This window comes from Marmota flaviventris, chromosome 7 (assembly GCF_047511675.1).
Source record: "Marmota flaviventris isolate mMarFla1 chromosome 7, mMarFla1.hap1, whole genome shotgun sequence".
Classification (NCBI taxonomy): domain Eukaryota; kingdom Metazoa; phylum Chordata; class Mammalia; order Rodentia; family Sciuridae; genus Marmota; species Marmota flaviventris.
Genome location: NC_092504.1, coordinates 75901078 through 75921492, shown reverse-complemented (window position 1 = coordinate 75921492; position 20415 = coordinate 75901078). Strand labels below are relative to the sequence as shown.

The following is a 20415-nucleotide window of genomic DNA, read 5'->3' as shown; positions in this document are numbered from 1 at the left end:
CTTTTAGTTTTCTTCTCTTTTTTCTGTCTTGTGAATATACATGATTGTGAGATTCACTGTGGTATAATCAATTGTGTACACAGGTGGACATGTCTACCCTGATGGTTCTTATAGCTCCAGGTTTTATCCTCCTTCTTCTATTATGGATAGCTTAATACTTTCTTTTTTAATATTTCAGTAACGAGTTGCAGCAGTACTGCTGAAAATGAATCATGTGATTCCTCAGCACCATGTCACATCTACTAACACAACACTTCATTTTTATAGCTTCTTCAGTTGATTTCTATGCAAGATAAAATTTTAAAACCTTTATGTTGGAGTTGTCAAATCACAGTAACTTATTTTTCTAATTTATCCTCATCAAAACCCAAGAAGATAGTTTTTTTTTCAGTTCTCAGAAAGTTCAGTTTCAAAAGGACTAGTTTACTTGTTAAAGGTAACTGTCTTTAACTTAGTTTCATGAAAAAATAATGGGTTCACCTTTTGCCTGAACATTTATATTATTTCTCCCATAACTTATTGCACAAATATCTTCCATGATTGAATGTCTAATGAATAATTATAGTTTGCCATTTCTTGTAACTCTGACTTTTTGCTACCCTACTATATGTAAAATGAACTAAAGAGGATGGCACTGATTAACAAAAGTCATCCGGAAGAGTTCATTCTACTAGGCTTTGTTCACCGCCCTTGGTTAGAACTTTCTTTATTCATTATTCTTCTCACAACATACCCGATGGCCATGATTGGAAACATTACCATCATTCTGGTATCCAAGTTAGACACTCATCTACAAAGCACCATGTATTTCTTTCTCACCAACCTCTCCTTCTTAGACATGTGTTACACCACAAGCATTGTGCCTCAGATGCTGTTTAACTTGGGAACTTCTAAGAAGACCATCAGTTATTTGGGGTGTATAGTTCAGCTTTATTTCTTTAGCATAATGGGGAGCACAGAATGTCTACTCTTGGCTCTCATGTCTTTTGATCGCTGCTGAGAGCCATAGCCAAGTAGGAATGACACATGACATTTTTGGTTGAAAGGTGACCCCAGCAAGCCATTGAGATGATAATGATTATGTTAAGATGCGCATTCAGTTGGAGATTAGACCCCTGCTGTCTGCCTAGGCCTGCTACTTTGGAGCTCTCCAGGGACTCCAGGAGAGTTCCCATTGTTTGGGGAAGTGTGGTAGGAGGAAATTCCTGAGTAGGGATTTCCTGTTGGTGGAGTGTGTCCCGGGAGAAGGCCACATGTGTGGCATTGGTGGGAGTTTTGGAAATAAAGTTTGTTCCTGTTTGAGTGGCTCATGATTTTGTGCCCAGCCAGACTGCAGCATTTGGTGGCCCATATGGGGAACGCCTGAAGCTCGGAGGTAAGTGAAATTGCTCACCCTTGAGGGAAGGTGAAAGAATGGGTGACCATTTCAAAAAAAAAAAAATGTGTCTGGTTTTGATTTATTTTGTTTTTATTTCAAGCTGCCTATCCCTAGAAATTTCTCAGGCAAACTTGGAAAAATGGTTGGCTCAATGTTTGAAGTTGTTCGGCCCTGAGGAAGAGAAAATTGATACAATGATTTTTTGTTCCGTTTTTGTTTCATTCTGTTTCAGTTTTGTTTTGTGTTATCTTATTGGGTTGAGTTATTTTTATAGTAGATTAGAAATTAGTAAAAAACAAACCAAAAGAGTGTTAAGTAAATTGTTAGAGGTCCAGACTATGGTAGAAAACATGTTAGATCAAGAAAAAGAGAAGGTCTCTCAAGCTAGTCAGATAGAGGAAGAAAATTTAAAGGAAGAAAGCTTAGAGGAGAAACAGCTATCGGGGGGAAGCTACAACAGGAGGCAGTTACTAACTGCATTCTATCACCAGAGGGCGTAATTCAAGAGACAGCTGAGTGACCCTCAACCCTAGTAGTTGATAGATGAAATCCTGGGACAGGACCTCAAAGATTACCATGCCCTGTACTTGAACAGTCAGGAAGGCAGCGAATTCACCATGCTCTAGATTTCAAAACAGTGAAGCAGTTAAAGGAGGTTGTAACAACCTATGGTCCCCAAGCACCCTTCACCGTAAGCATGGTCAAATCCATTACCAACTTGGACATGACGCCAGAAGATTGGGCTAGTGCTGAGAGCCATAGCTAAGTAAGAATGACGCATGGCAATTTCCTTGTCAGCCTACCCCATGTTGCTTAGAGGGAGGACTCTCCATTGTGGAAATGGGCTTGCCTTGGACCCAGGTCATTTGCAGTGACATTGCATGAATGTTTGAGTAAGGTGACCCTGCTCAAGGACCAGGGAGGATCCGGGTTTAGGGCAGATCAGGGTTTAGGGCAGATCAGGGTTTAGGGTGATCCGGGTTTAGGGCGGTTCCAGGTTTAAGGTGTATCCTGCTGGGAATAGGGCGTATCCTGCTGCCTCCAGGCACCCTCTCCTTGAGTTTCTGTTGAGTTTTCCCGGGATTCAGAGAATATTTTGGGATGCAGAGCCCAGTGGAGGTGTGGATTTTCCCAGAACGTGCGTGTAGAGTGCCGGTGTATTTTCCCCAGAACATGCATGTAGAGTGCTGGTGAGAGTTCGAGAATAAAGAGTTGCTGTTTGAATCTACAAGGTGTGTGGTGGATTGTGATTTTGTGCCCAGCTAGACTGTGGCATTTGGTGCCCCGTACGAGGAATGTCTGAAGCTTGGAGGTAAGTGAAATTTCTCACCCTTGAGGAAGAGAGAAAGAATGGGTGAGCATTTCAAAAAACAATGTGTTCTTGTTTTGATTTATTTTGTTTTTAATTCAAGTTGCCTGTTCCTAGAAATTTCTCAGGTAAACTGGGGAAAACGTTTGACTCAAGGTTTGAAGTTGTTTGCCCCTGAGGAAGAGAAATTGTTAGAGGAAGGAGGCACACCAGTAAGACCAAGAACAGTTATGATGTATGTTAATACAGTACAAAAATGTAGCCCATGGCTTTTTGAAGATGAGTTATTAAGTATATCAATGGGACCATCAAGGTATCCTGTAGAAGAATTTTTCTTCAACAAGAAAGAGATGGCTAGTTCTGTTTACTACACTTGTCTAAGATCTTGGTTTTTACAGACATCTGATTAATTTACAAAGCTAAAGTGTTAAACTATCAACCACTAAATATAAAATCAAGTACTCTTTACTTATTAAGTTACATAAGGTAATATATTTAAACATTATGTGTGTTTTCATAAATTGGTAAATGAAAAAAAAAGTTAAATATTGCATTGGTCTGTGTCTTTGCTGAAACAAGGTTACTAAGTGTTAAGGTTCTATCAGGTGTAATTTATATACAAAGATAATAAGAAGTTTCAGTTGTGTTTCAATTATACTATTATAGTACCATAAAAAACATGAAAATATTTCATCTTATTAAAGTGGAGTAATTTGTCTAAATCAGACATTTTATAAGAGTTGTTTCAGAATGTGAATTTATAAAAAGGGTTAATGGTTAAAAAAGAAATATAAAAAGATTTAAGATGTGGAAATATATTTTAATGTAAAAGGTTAAAGGAAAAAGAAATGTTTCTAGATGAGATAATCTCTGTGGTAAAGTAAAAAGTTGTAAAACACCATTTAAAAAGATTTTGAGGAAACTAGACTTACTTTAAAAGCTTGAGAAAGGAAGAAAGAAGAAAAAGGTATTTGTGCATGGCAGATTGAGACAAAACTTCTTAATGGAGTAAAAAAAAAGCCTTTAGTTAAAGGGCAGCCATGTAAACTAACATTAAGCGATTTAAACAGAATCTAAGCCTCGTTTAAAAGAGTGAAGCTGTAGGTGGTGAAAAAGTACATTTAAAAGTACAGTATAGATGATAATTGGAAGGCTTTAAAAGGTTAAATTAAAGGTGGTTAAGATGCCTTCATGGCGGAGGAAAGATTGCATCATTTGAAGCCTAGTTAATCTTAAAAAGCATTACTTTAAAAAAACCATGAAAATGGGAAGATAATAGGATAAAGATACTTAGATAAAGAAGATTAAAATTTTGAAGTGAAAAGCTTTAAAGACAGAAGGATAGAAAGTTAAAAAGAAAAAAAAATATAGAAAAGATGTAGGAAGATAAAAAAGATGTAGGAAGACAAGAATTTTAAACCCACAAAATAGGAAACAAAAGAAAACTAAGAGGAAAAAAAGCAACTAAGGGTGAATGTACAAAACTTAGGGGAAAAAAACTAGAAGATAGAAATAAGATAGAAAATAGTTGAAAATGTCAAGTAAAGGTATTTCAGATAAAAAAATACAAAAAGCTAAGACAACTATTAGATACAGACATTCAAGATAGAATTAAAATGTACTTATTAAAGCAAAAATAGGGAATTGGAAAGGGGTATATATCCCCCAAAGATAGACTTAAAATAACACTTTTTACTCTAAACTTATTAATTTGGATACATAAGGACTTAGTGCTGCGGAAAGACATATGTATCCAAAAAATGTACATAAGCCTAAGGTACTTTGGAAAGATATTCTAACAGGACAATGGAAAGGTCCTGACCCAGTGATTGTGTGGAGTCAGGGTTCTGTTTGTGTGTTTCCACAGGGAGAACTTACTTTCACCTCTTCTTTTCATTATATTTAATAATTCTGTTCAGGATAATGTCTCTTTAGCTTCATTGCCAGAATTCCTATCTTCATCCCAGTGCCGGTGAAGACAAAGATAAAACCAAACTACAGCTTCTATGATAGCTATCACAGTAAACTGTATAAACTGATGCATCAAGGAATATAACTCAACAAGTAATGCTCAATCAAGGAGTCGATTTACTTTGGGAGGAAATGGACATATTGATAGACTCCTCCACTTTGAACTGCTTGCAGAACTTGCCTGGACTATGTATCACTTGTATACATTGTGAACTATTGTTTGGTGCAGCGAATTGTGGTAGTGCTGGCATATCTTTGCTGATGGTGTCACCAGTGATACAATTTTTCCAAAGGAGCCATCAATTGGCTTGGTGTCATGGCATTTCTGTATCCTCCTCCCTTCTGTTAGTGATGGTCTAAAATTTGGGGGCCAACAGAGGTGAGGCAAAGTACCTCACTGCCCCACTGGCACCAAGGCCAAATTTGGGGGCCAACAGAGGTGAGACAAAGAACCTCACCCCCCACTGGTGCATAGGCCTATCCACAAGTATGGCTGTATGCTGGACTGATAGTCAGTGACGGGTATGATCCAATCGCAGTGGTATCAACCTAAGACAGGAGGCTGACGCCTAGAGATCAGTTCATCCGATGACGGGTAAGAACCATATGTTGAAATAGACAACCTACCAGGCACGGTCCCTAAGCCACATTTCTTGTTGTTTAATTAATCAGAAAGGGGGATATGCTGAGAGCCATAGCTAAGTAAGAATGACGCATGGCAATTTCCTTGTCAGCCTACCCCATGTTGCTTAGAGGGAGGACTCTCCATTGTGGAAATGGGCTTGCCTTGGACCCAGGTCATTTGCAGTGACATTGCATGAATGTTTGAGTAAGGTGACCCTGCTCAAGGACCAGGGAGGATCCGGGTTTAGGGCAGATCAGGGTTTAGGGCGATCCGGGTTTAGTGCGGTTCCAGGTTTAAGGTGTATTCTGCTGGGAATAGGGCATATCCTGCTGCCTCCAGGCACCCACTTCTTGAGTTCCCATTGAGTTCTTGCGGGATTCAGAGAGTATTTTGGGATGCAGAGCCCAGTGGAGGTGTGGATTTTCCCAGAACGTGCATGTAGAGTGCTGGTGAGAGTTCGGGAATAAAGAGTTGCTGTTTGAATCTACAAGGTGTGTGGTGGCTCGTGATTTTGTGCCCAGCTAGACTGCGGCAGGCTAGCATGTGTAAATCTGTGCTAAATGGAGGATAATATTTGTTATGGAAGGTTGCCAATAAGGAATTTTGCACAGAGACTGCTAGGCGAAATGCAGCAGCCAGTTACCCTCAAAGAAATCTAGATATGTTGTTAGGAAAAGGACCTTATGAGGGTCAATGGCAACAAATTGAATATGATCCTGCTATATATGCACAAATTGCTGCAGATGCAGTTAGGGCATGGAAGGCTTTACAGGACATGGAGATTTACAAGGTCAATTATCTAAGGTAATACAGAGAGCTGATGAACCTTACTCTGAATTTGTAGATAGGCTTATTCAAACAGCTGCCAGAGTTTTTTGGGATACAGAAGAAGCAATGCCATTAATAAAACAACTGGCTTATGACCAAGCAAATCGTTGCTGCAGAGAGGTTATTAGACCATGGAAACATGAAGATTTAAACACATATATTAAATTATGTAGAGACATTAATGAACAAGGACAAGTCTTGGCAGCTGCAGTACAACAGGCTTTAGATGCCAGGCCAAAAGCATGCTACAATTGTGAACAAACAGGACATTTTAAAAGGAATTGCCCCATAGGAAAAGGGTTTAACAAAACTAGGTACCAAAAAAAAATAGAATACCAGGTATTTTCCGTAGAGGGAGACATTGGGCTAATCAATGCCATTCTCAAACCACCATAGAGGGTAAGGGTATTCTGTTATCAAAAAATGGACAAGGACCAGATGTTTACCCATGATATCACGGAAAAAGACATCAGGCTCCATTGCCAAAAAACGGACTGGGGGGCCCAATGTTCCGGGGCCCACAATGACAAATATACGGGGCAATGGAGGAATACAGCAACACCATCAGGGTAGTGCCCAGGACACATTATTCATTAAATCCCTCATCAGACAAACCAGAGGGAATGCAGGGTTGGGCATCTGCGCATCCTCCAGAGCAGTACTACCTCCAGAGATGGGAGTTCAAATCATTCCCACAGGAGTAAAAAGACCTCTTCCCCAAGGAACAGGAGGCTTACTATTGGGACACAGTTCTTCTACACCAAAAGTACTTATGATAAATCCTGGGGTAATTGATCCCGATTATGTAGGTGAAATAAAAATTATAGCTCTCCAAGAGGTATATCAGTAATTTCACCAGGAGATAGAATAGCACAGTTATTAATAATACCCAGCCAGCATAATAAATTTTCCAGTCATACAGTAGAAAGAGATTCCAGGGGATTAGGCTCCACAGGTGTAGAGAGGGCTATGCTGTCTTTAAATTTAGATTCTCGCCCCATGCTAAAACTAAATTTTCAAGGACATGAATTTAATGGACTACTGGACACAGGTGCTGACCTTAGCATCATCTCATCAAGAATGGCCAAAATATTGGCCATTAAAACAAGCCACTCAAATGCTTCGAGGCCTAGGAGTGGCAACTAATCCCCATAGAAGTGCAATGGTATTAGATTGGCAGGATCCTGAAGGATGTGAAGTAACTATACAGCCATATGTATTGGATCAACTTCCTATAAATTTATGGGAACGAGATGTCCTAGATCAATTAGATCTGACATTAACAAATAACATCAATCCTACTACTAGTGCTAGACAAGGTTTTAGGAAAGAAAAAAAAAAGATTAGGAGAACAAGAACAAGGTATAGCAGTACCAAATCAAATAGATCAAGGTATAAATAGACATGGATTGGGTTTTCAGAAGGGGCCACTGAGACAATCAAAATTACTTGGATATCAGAAAGACCAATATGGGTTCTTCAGTGGCCCCTGACTAAAGAAAAGATACAAGTAGCCCATGACCTGGTCAAACAACAATTAGTGTAGGGACATATACAACCTTCCATATCTCCCCATAATACTCCCATTTTTGTCATTAAAAAGAAATCTGGTGAATGGAGATTATTGCAAGATTTAAGAGCCATTAATAATGAGATGGTTATTATGGGACCTGCTCAATCAGGGATTCCTCAATTGTCTGCTTTGCCAAAAACCTGGTATGTTTTAGCTATAGATATTAAAGATTGTTTTTTTTTTTCATTCCAATTCATCCTGAGGATAGTCCAAGTTTTGCATTTACTATCCCTGCACTGTATCATGAAGGTCCTAATCAGAGATGTGAATGGAAAGTACTCCCTCAAGGGATGGCTAACCGCCCAACTATGTGTCAATTTTATGTTAACAAAGCAATCCAGCCACAAAATCAAAATCCTGAACTACAAATATTTCACTATATGGATGATGTATTATTAGCACATAAAGATAAAAACACATTGCTGGAATGTTATGTCACACTTACAAATTTATTAAAAAATTATAATTTAGAGATAACAATAGATAAACTACAATTAAATCTTCCAATTAATTATTTAGGAGTTCTATTATCCTCAACCATGGTCCATCCACCAAAAATTCAAATATGAGTAGATCAACTCAAATCACTTAACGACTTTCAAAAGTTATTGGGAGACATAAATTGGATAAGGCCTTATCTAGGCATAACTACAGTAGAGCTGGGACCTTTATTTGATATCCTAAAAGGTCCATCAGATCCAAATTCACCCCGCATGTTAACTCCTGAAGCAAAAAAATGCATTAAAAATTATTGAAACATATATGGAAAATATTCATTTGGATAGAATTGATATATTTGCCTTTATTATTTATTGTACTACCAACAAAAAATATTCCTACAGGAGTATTTTGCCAAGAAGTTCCATTATTGGGGATACATTTCTCTTACTCTCCTAACACTCTTCTTACTAGGTATCTTGAGGCTGTAGGAGAATTAATACTCAAAGGAATAAAAGCAGCAAAGGGACTATTTGGAATTTCTCCCAATAAAATTATTACTCCATATACTATGGATCAAATTGATGAGTTAGCTAAAGAGTTAAATACTTTGGCAATAATCATGTGTAAATCTAATGTTTCATTTGATAATCACTTACTACCTAATCCTTTGTTGTCTTTTTGGTCCTCGCATCCTGTACTTTTTCCAAAAATGACAAGAAAAACACCTATCATGAATGCTCCAAATATATTCACTGATGGGTCAAATAATGGTACAGCAGCAGTAGTTACCCCTGATCAAACTTTTACATTTTTAGTACCCAAACAATCAGCTCAAAAGGTAGAGCTTAATGCAGTTTTACAAGCTTTTGTGATGTTTAAAGATTCTGTATTTAATTTATTTTCTGATAGTCAGTATATAGTTAAAGCTATAGTATCCCTTGAAGAGCTGGTAGGATTTCTATTTCCTCTACTGTTTTCTCTTTGTTTTCCACTATACAAAGTCTAATCTGGGACTGGAAAGATCCATTTTTATAGGACATATCAGGGCACATACAGGATTCCATGGAGCCCTTAGTTTGGGCAATGATTTAGCAGATAAAACTACACATGACATGCATATTTTCTCTACACTAGAAGAAGCTGCAAATTTTCATAAAAGGTTCGATGTCAATGCTAATACTTTACAAAAGCATTTTAAAATAACTAAGGAACAAGCTAGACAAATAATGAAACAATGTCAAAATTGTGTGACCTTCTTACCACAAGTTAATCTTGGAGTCAATCCTAGAAGATTGATACCTAACCATATTTGGCAGATGGACGTCACACATTTGCCAAAATTTGGAAAATTAAATTATTTGCATGTTACAGTTGATACTTCTTCCGGATTTTTGATGGGCTCTCTTCATGCCAGAGAAAAAACAAAAGATAGTATAGCTCATTGCTTACAAAATTTTGCCACTCTGGGTGTTCCAATACAGTTAAAAACAGATAATGGTCCTTGCTATACCTCTAACTCTTTTAAACAATTTTGCTCATCATTTGGCATTACTCACATAACAGGAATTCCATACAATCCACAGGGACAAGTCATAGTTGAAAGAGCTCATCAAACTATTAAAATTTACTTATTAAAGCAAAAAGAGGGAATTAGAAAGGGGTATATATCCCCCAAACATAAACTTAAAATTACCTTTTTACTCTAAACTTTTTAAATTTGAATTCATCAAGGCTTAGTACTGCAGAAATTCATATGTATCCAAGAAATGTACATACGCCTAAGGTACTTTGGAAGGATATTCTAACAGGACAATGGACCAGTCCTGACCCAGTGATTGTCTGGAGTCGGGGATCTGTTTGTGTGTTTCCACAGGGAGAACAGCAGCCGATTTGGATTCCAGAGAGACTAACCAAAGCGATTTCTACATACCACAAAGAAGATGATTCGACTCAAATCCATAACAGCTGATATCCAGAGCTCCAGCTTGGCTATTCTTACATCTTCGACAGTGATTAACCAGGATGCTTTTTTCAATATCTATTTTATTATTGCTTTTTCCCACATCATAAAGTTATATTTTATTTTTTGAGCTTAAACAGACCTAGGTTAATGTTTTTTTTGATCAGTATTATTTTTTGACTGTAGAGTTTTTAAACATTGCAATGGAGATTTCACCTGTGTAAAGCTACAAGGCCTTTACTTTTGTTTTATGTGTTGTACGTTTGTGTGCACACTTGTGTTTCATGTTGTATGTCTGTGTGTGTGTTGTCCATATATCATATATGAGGAATGATCATGAAAAAATGGATCTGAATTTTTTTTTATTCATGTGATTTTAATGGTTTAATTTAAATGGGGTAAACAGCTGTTGAGGATTGTTTTATTATGTGAACAAATGAGGAGGTTAACAGATCTGTTTGTTTACTTTCACCTTTCCTTTTCACTATATTTAATAATTCTGTTCAGGATAATGTAAATTGTTCAGAAAATTGTTTTCTTAGTACCTGTTGGAATGCTACATATTTTTTTTAGCCATCATTGCCAGAATTCCTATCTTCATCCCAGTGCTGGTGAAGACAAAGATAAAACCAAACTACAGCTTCTATGATAGCTATCACAGTAAACTGTATAAACTGATGCATCAATGAATAACAACTCAACAAGTAATGCTCAATCAAGGAGTCAATTTACTTTGGGAGGAAATGGACATATTGATGGATTCCTCTGCTGTTAACTGCTTGCAGAACTTGCCTGGACTATGTATCACTTGTATGCATTGTGAACTATCTGTTGGTGCAGCTAATTGTGGTAGTGCTGGCGTATCTTTGCTGATGGTGTCACCGGTGATACAATTTTTCCAAAGGAGCTGTCAATTGGCTTAGTGTCGTGGCATTTCTGTATCCTCCTCCCTTCTGCTAGCAATGGTCTAAAATTTGGGGGCCAACAGAGGTGAGGCAAAGAACCTCACCCCCCCACAGGTGCATAGGCCTATCCACAAGTATGGCTGTATGCTGGACCGGTAGTCAGTGATGGGTATGATCCAATTGCAGTGGTACCAACCTAAGACAGGAGGCTGATGCCTAGAGGTCAGCTCATCCAATGACGGGTAAGGACCATATGTTGTATTGGACAACCTACCAGGCACGGTCCCTAAGCCATATTGCTTGTTGTTTAATTAAACAGAAGGTGGGAGATGCTGAGAGCCATAGCCAAGTAGGAATGACACATGGCATTTTTGGTTGAAAGGTGACCCCAACAAGCCATTGAGATGATAATGATTATGTTAAGATGCACATTCAATTGGAGATTAGACCCCTGCTCTCTGCCTAGGCCTGCCACTTTGGAGCTCTCCCATGACTCCAGGGGAGTTCCCATTGGTTGGGGAAGTGTGGTAGGAGGGAATTCTGGAGGAGGGATTTCCTGTTGGTGGAGTGTGTCCCAGGAGAAGGCTGCGTGTGTGGCATTGGCAGGACTTTTGGAAATAAAGTTTCTTCCTGCTTGAGTGGCTCGTGATTTTGTGCCCAGCCAGACTGTGGCAGATCGCTATGTGGCCATCTTCAGACCTCTACACTACACCTTCATCATGAATCAGCACATCTGCATCCTATTAGTATCCATTTTGTGGCTGACTGGAATGATCTATGCAATCTCTGAAGCTTCTGTTAAATTAAAATTGCCAATGTATGGCATCAATAAACTGGATCCCTTGTTGTGTGAGATTCCAGTTCTGATAAAAGCTGCCTGTGGGGAAAAGGAGGCTAATGAGCTCACACTCTCTGTGGTATGCATTTTTATAGTGGCTGTTCCTCTGTGTTTAATTTTTGCCTCATATGCTAGTATTGGACATGCCATATTTAAAATCAAATCTTCTGAAGGAAGGTAAAAGGCCTTTGGGACATGTTCCTGTCATCTAATTGTAGTTTTCTTATTTTATGTCTCAGGCATTAGCATGTACCTTCAGCCTCCATCTTTCACCTCAAGAGACCAGCCTAAGTTCATGGCTCTATTCTATGGAGTAGTGACCCCTACACTCAATCCCTCCATCTATACCCTAAGGAATAAAGATGTGAAACGGGCATTAGGCAAAGTGATGTGGAGCATTTTCAGACCCAAGTGACAGTTGTAAACATTAAATGAAATTATTTAACACTGTAGGTTTATATGAATTTCTCTAATAACTCATTCTAGTATCAAAAATCTGAGTTAGATGTTCTTCTTGCAAGATATGTAATATTTCTTATGTGCTTTATAATAATGTTAGGCAAGAATTATGCTCAGCTAATACACAACATTAGGAGCACTTTTGGAAAATACATTAAAATAATTTTATTCAGAAAGATACTGAAATTGTGCTGAATATTAACATATTCAAATCATGAAGTGTGTTAAATTAACAATACAAATTATAAGTTCATTAGTTCAATATAAACCCTATAAAAATAGCATGTCACCATTTTCAAATGGGCTTCCTGTCACCTTTACCCAAGAAATATTTTCTTATTTCTCTGGGAGTTTATCCCAAGTCTATGTGAGCAGCATGGATATAACTTGACTTTCTGTGTGAAGCACTCTATGTTTTCAAAGAATCATCATTCTTTTAAGTTTATCAAACTTTATTTATGTAAATACCATTGTTCCTTTAAAGATACATTGTAGAGGGTGTAGTGGCACAGATTTGTAATCTCAGTGATTTGGAAGACTGGGAAAGGAGAATTGTAACTTCACGACCAGCCTTTGTAATTTAGGGATATCCTGTCTTAAAATAAAAATGGGCTGGGGGTGTACTTCAGTGTTAGAGTGCTCCAGGGTTCAATATTTGTGTATTTGTTTTATTTACTAACACACACAGAGAAAATGAATTGTAAGAGCTGCAAGTAGAGCTCAATGGCAGAATATTTACCTACTGTGCTCAAAGCCCTTAATTTATAACCCAGCACTAAAAGAAAAAAGTAAAAAATAAAAAAACAACGTAATTAAGAAGACAGTTGTGTGTTTTTAATCTAAAATTTACATTAAACATTAATATAAAGAGATAAAATATGGATGTTTCTTAATGTTCCTTTCAAATACCATAAGTATATGTGTTCTGAATCAGTGAGAGTACGAGGAAGTGATGATAACAATCATAATGAATATCAATCTGGCAACATTTCTGTGCATAAACTGAAACAACCAGGAATGCCTTTGAAATCTGAAAAAAAAATCAATAGGAAAAAGTAATAATTTATATTTCTGGGATGAAAAACAACTCAATTATTTCAGCAAGCAATATTAGGGATTTTTTTTAATTGATTTAAATTTGAATGCAAATAGTGCTCAAAATTTGATTCATTAAAAGATAAATGGAGATCTGGGAATGCAGCTCAGTGGTAGAGCTTGTGCCTCACATGTATAAGGAACTGGGTTCAATCCTCAGCACAACATAAAAATAAATAAATAAAGATATTGTGTCCATAAACAATTTATATATATATATATATATATATATATATATATATATATATATATATATATATATATATATATTAAAGGGAGTCCTAAAATTGTAATCACACTCTGTCTTTTTAAAATGTATCTCCTCCAAAATTCACATATCCAAACTTAATGTCCAATGGACCACATTAAGAAACCTATAAGAGATGACAAGATCATGAGGGCTTCTCCACTAAGAATGAGATTAAGGAGACTTTACAGAGAATTGGATTTTTGTGCCCTCTGCTTTCCACAATGTGAGAACAAATTGATACTCCCCTCCATTGAATACAATAAACAAATCTCTGTCTTGGTAACTGAGACTGGGATCCCTACCAGTCATTAAATGTACTGATGCCTTACTTTGGACTCTCAGCTTTATAATGAGAAAAAAAGTTGCTATTGTTTACAAGTTACAGAGTCTCAGGTATTTGTAATATATTAAATGGACTAAGACATACTAAAAATTTAAAACTCATCATAAATTTATTTATCATTTATGAGAACCACTTAAGGTCTTTGTAGTTATGTAAATTGAACATATATTTTGTGAATCCAACATGATAGGCAGTGAGAAACTGAATACTGTAAGAAAAATAAGAGGTTATTTTTGTTACGTTATTCTGAACAACAATCAGCTGCAAGCCAGATCCACTCTTTGAAGAGTGCTGGCCCAATTCTCAATGTATTTATATTATAGTATGTTCAGTTTAGAAAAAAAAAATTATAAATAACCTTTAAAACTGACTGATTTTCGGATGATACCTGACTACTAAATTTTTATCAAAATTGTGCACACACACATTCACACAAATGAAATATAAATTTTGTGATGTTAAACATTATTTTTTTACATAAGGTATCCTTTGTCTACCTTAGTTTTACACACAGAAAAAGTATTTTTTTTATTCTGTGGTCAAATCCAGTAAAATTTGTGTCAAAAACATAACCACACAGACTGATTATAGCTATCCTATTTACTCTGCTTTGGGATACTTAATGTGTATACTACTTTCCAAGCTGTTGAAGATGACTTATTTCATAAATGTGAGTGATGTACAGATTGTGAAAACTCTGGACTTCCTAAGAATTATATATCAAAATATCAGAAAAAAATACTTTCAGAAGTGATGAAGAAAACCACATAAATATTTTATTTATGTAGAATACTTCACATGTCCCTGGCACATATGTTCAGGATACTCTACAATAAAGCATACTTTGGTTAGTTTTTGAGAAGCTATGTTGAAGAAAAGGCACATATTATCTCTGAAGGCAAAATGTGCTGTGCTTTTAAAGTAAAGAATGTGTAATTCTAAGATTATCTATTCAAGGAAGATAATTAAAAGCTTTTCTCATTTTCCTAAGCAAGCAAGGCTTTCCTGAAGAACAAATGAAAGACAGCAAAATATTTAAACACTTAAAAATAAAATAAAGAATACACTCATGCATTTATAAAATTATTTAGGGCATCAAGATTAAAAAATAAAAGAAAATGTTTTTACAATAGTTTTCTCCATTCAAGAGGTTTCCTCAGATCTGTGTAACATAGCATAATAACTGAATAAGTGGCTTTTTCAAACTCCAAATTATACACAGGGGAATGATTAAAATAAATACATTTTGTGATTCTTGTTCAATAAACACCTTTACAACTAATTACACTACTTGTGCACTCCCTTCAGGATACTGTAACACTATAATGTTGAAATGTAAACCACTTATGTCTTTACTATAAATATTATTTAATAATAAGTACAATAGTTCGTTATAGGACACGCAATATAATAAAATATAAATTCTAAAATCCCAAATGCAAAATGTGGGAAGTGACAAAGAAAAAGTGTAGAGCTTTTTAATACAATCACGGTTAAGTTGTTATCAATTTAAAATATCCTGTTACTACTATAAGATGTTTTCAGAAGGCTCACAGCAGTCAGGAAGTGACAACTTATAATAAACACACAAAGAATAAAAAGCATTGAGTAACTGATTACAAAACCAGGCAAAGACACATCAAAGAAAGAAAACTTCAGCCCAATATCTCTAATGAACATAGATGCAAAAATTCTCAATGAAGTTCTGGAAAATTGAATATGGAAACATCTCAAGAAGACAGTGTATCATGATCAAGTAGGACTCATCCCAGGGATGAAAGTGGGCTCAACATATGGAAATCAATAAATGTAATTCATCACATCAATATACTCAAAGATAAGAATCATATGATCATCCCAATAGATTCAGAAAAAGCATTTCACAAAATACAGCATCCTTTCATATTCAAAACACTAGAAAAACTAGAGATAACAGAAAAATATTTCAACATCATAAAGGCTATCTATGCTAAGCCCCAGGCCAACATCATTCTAAGTGAAGAAAAATTAAAGGCATTTCCTCTAAAATCTGGAACAAGACAGTGATGCCCTATTTCACCACTTCTATTTAACATAGTTCTTGAAACACTGGCCGCAGCAATTAGACAGATAACAGAAATTAAAGGGATATGCATAGAAAAATAAAAACTTAAATTAGTACTATTTGCTGATGATAAGATCCTATATCTAGAAGGCCCAAAAAGTTCCACCAGCAAACTTCTAAAACTAATAAATGAATTCATCAAAGTAGCAGAATATAAAATCAATACCCACAAATCAAAGGCATTTCTGTATATTGGTGACAAATCCTCTGAGAGGGAAATGAGGAAAACTACCCCATTACAATAGCCTCAAATAGTAAATAAATAAATACTAGGGAATCAACTTTACAAAAGAGGTGAAAGATCTATACAAGGAAAACTTCAGAACCCTAAAAAGAGAAATCAAAGAAGACCTTAGAAGATGGAAAGATCTACCTTGCTCTTGAATAGGCAGAATTAATATTGTCAAAATGACCACATTACCAAAAACATTATATAGATTTAATGCAATTCCAATCAAAATCCCAATGATATTCCTCATAGAAATAGAAAAAGCAATCATGAAATTTATCTGGAAAAATAAGAAACCCAGAATAGCTAAAGCAATCCTCAGCAGGAAGAGTAAGCAGGTGGCATCACTATACCAGACCTTAAACTATATTACAGAGCAATAGTAACAAAAACAACATGGTATTGGCACCAAAACAGGCTGGTAGACCAGAATTTGGAAAATTAAAATATTTCCATGTTACAGTTGGTACTTCTTCCGGATTTTTGATGGGCTCCCTTCATGCCAGAGAAAAAACTAAAGATATTATACCTCCTTGCTTACAAAATTTTGCCACTGTAGGCGTTCCAAAACAGTTAAAAACAGATAATGCCCCTGGCTATACTTCTACCTCTTTTAAACAATTTTGCTCATCATTTGGCATTACTCATATAACAGGAATCCCATACAATCCACAGGGACAAGGCATAGTTGAAAGAGCTCATCAAACTATTAAAATGTACTTATTAAAGCAAAAAGAGGGAATTGGAAAGGGGTATATATCCCCCAAAGATAAACTTAAAATAACCTTTTTACTCTAAACTTTTTAAATTTGGATTCATCAGGGTTTAGTGCTGCAGAAAGGCATATGTGTCCAAAAAGTGTACATAAGCCTAAGGTGCTTTGGAAGGATATTCTAACAGGACAATGGAAATGTCCTGACCCAGTGATTGTCTGGAGTCGGGGATCTGTTTGTGTGTTTCCACAGGGAGAACAGCAGCTGATTTGGATTCCAGAAAGACTAACTAAATCGATTTCCACAGACCAAAAAGAAGATGACTTGGCTCAAATCCATAACAGCTGATATTCTCACATCTGGGACAGTGATTCTCCCACACCTGGAGGCTAATGAATAATGAACACTATTTAAGGCCTATTTCAAATGTAAAAAACCTTGGGGCTTACTTGTGGCAATACCATCAGACTCACATGCAAGTTACAGGAAGAAGGATGGGATATCCAAAGAAGAGTCAAACCCAGGTGGTAACCAGGCTGCTTTTTTCAATATCTATTTTATTATTGCCTTTTCCCACATCATGAAGTTCTATTTTATTTTTTGAGCTCATACAGACCTAGGTTAATGTTTTTCTGATCAGTTCTATTTTTTGACTGTGGAGTTTTTAAACATTGCATTGGAGATTTTACCTGTGAAAAGCTACAAGGCCTTTATTATTATGGAACCCAGACACCTTTTGCCACTTAACTACATCCCCAGCTCTTTTATATTTTTATTTTGAGACAAGGCCTCACCAAGTTGCCCAGACTGTTCTTGAATTTGCAATGCTCCTACTTCAGCCTCCCAAGTCTCTGGGATTATAGGCATACATCACATTCCTGACTAGAGTAGTGCTTTTTAAAGTGTGGTCTGTGGGCTAGTGCTACTCTGTGAATTGTTTGTTACCAATTTGTGATGGGAAGAGAAAGCATTTAAAAAATTTTAGAACAACTTGACCTTGCCACAGCACCCAAGCCTGTGATCAGTGGCCTTTTCACATTGAGCAAAATAACAAAACCAAACTGAATCCATGGTCCTCCTACATACTAGACAAGGGATCTACCACTGAGCTCACAGATAGTAAATACTATAAAATGTTGGCTCTTACTTTAATTCTATACCACTGAGCTCTATCAACTTAAATTCTTTTTCTGATTACAAATGTGACTTTTATTCATTGTAGAAAACTTGCAAAATAAAAAAGGGAAAAATTTAATTAAAACACCCATAATCCCACTTAACCAAATACAACTTGTCTTTATATTTTGTGATCCTCAGACTTTTAAAATCAACATATGTCTAGCAATAGCATCTTTTTTATGCAGCCAAAAATGTCTTTAAAAATGAGAATTTGAGAATGACAGGAGGAGGACTGGAACCTCAGTCAACTTCTGAGGCTCTTTAAATTCAGTGTCTAGTAAGACCAGTTTTTTAAAAAAGTGTATATAATCATTATATTCTAAACTCAGTATTTTTTTGACACCTTGGTGTTTTAAAGCCCACATGAGTTCATTTAATAAGAGTTGGCAGAAATTTGGGGAAAAGTTCCTTCTATTGTGAGACAATGGAACCAGAATAATCTGGTGTTGTCATTGGCAGGTCATGTGGTGATGTGGCTTCTGGATAGCAGTAGGTGTCCTTGGTATTTTGGGCACTTATTGGCCTCCCATTGGTCCCTGGCAGTAGCATGGCAGGTTCATTTGCTACACACAACTGAGATCCTAATTAATGAATGGTAAATATGTAGATTATCCTTCTACAAGGTACTTGTGTGTGCATGAATCCTTTCATCATGTGTCTGTGCCTCATGCTAAGGAAGAGGAGGTCATACACTAGATGCTACCTTATTTTGAAACAGTCAAAAGTTACTCACATCACAGACATTGCCTGCTTGCCTATGAAAGAGATCTGTTCATTTGGTCATTATTTATGCATGTTATAGTTATATGTATAACTGTGTATAGTTATATGTTTCTGCCTCATTTTTGATTGGGACTCCCAGAGCTCATAGGTTTAGAAGAATTCAAAACCCATCATGCTTTTAAAGGAAACATCAATTGGCCCAAGGCCTTTTTCAGGATATCTTATCAGCATGTCATATCTCAACATGGTTTAGAATCAAAGTAAGAGCCAAGATTGTATAGTATTTACTATCTGTGAAGAATTGTTCTTAAGCATATTAATTCATAAATTTGGAACTATTTTGTAAGTTTATGAGTTAGATATTATCATCTTAATCCTATTTTTCAGGTAGGACAAGGAGGTGTAAAAGAGATACAATTCTTTCTGGAGATCACAGAACTAGTTAGTGATAGAGTTGAGAGTCTGACTCTAGAAGCTGAGCTTTCATCTTTGAAGCTGTATTACTTCTGCCCTTATTAAACATGAGCTACAGCTGACTGTGGTGCAACTTGTAAGAAAGAGTGTGCCATGAAAAATCTTTCTTCCAAGTTCGAACTGAATTTATCTCCTACTTTGTATAAGAGCAAACAATCTGCATCAGGTTCTGGCTTTAGATACTTCATCACTGCTTTTAACTGTGATGATCTGGAAAAATTGCATCAGTTTTTAATGTTTATGTGTGCATGCATCAATTCCTGGATTATATGTGTTTGAATCATTAGCTGACATCTCCTTACCATTCCATATTGCAGGCCAATCCACCCATCAAAAAACACCATCTAGACAACTTGTGTCCTGTAAATACATTTTACTGCCTGAAGTCATGAAATGTTAGAAGAAAAATGGACCTTAGAAATAATTTTTAAAAATAGTGTTTTAGTTAGCTTTTTGTTAATGTGATCAAAACACCTACAAGAACAACTTAGAGGAGGAAAATTTTATTTAAACTCACTGCTCTGAGCCCAAGGACAGGCAGCATATGCCCAGAGGAGGAAAGCTGCTCAGCTCATGGTGTGGTCTGTAAGCAGGCTGTGTGTGTGTGTGTGTGGGGGGGTGGCAAGGTACAGGTGCAATAGGGAAGATTTACCCCCCAGAGCACTCTTCCAGGGACCCACCTCCTCTAGCTATATACACCCTGGCTCCAGATACCACCCAGTCAGTTCATTCAAACTAGGAGCTCTCATAATTGAATCATTTCACCATCAAATATTCCTGCATTAACAGGAGCTTTTGAGGGACACCTCATATTTAAACTATAACAAATAATTTTGTTGCAGTATATAACCTATATATCATGAAACTCACCCATTTCAAGTAAACAATTCAGTGATTTTTAGTAAACTTAAAGGAGTTGCAAATCATCAGAACAATCTAATATTAAAGTGTTTTCATCATGCTCAAAAGATATTTTGATCATTTGCATTTACTCTTCATTTTTTACCCAAGGCCTCAG

At 36.4% G+C, this 20415-nt stretch overlaps 1 pseudogene; it reads left to right on the top strand.

The window, feature by feature from the left end:
• Positions 1-628: 628 nt before the first annotated feature.
• On the top strand, positions 629-12243 carry LOC139706527 (olfactory receptor 2B6-like; annotated as a pseudogene).
• Positions 12244-20415: the final 8172 nt, after the last annotated feature.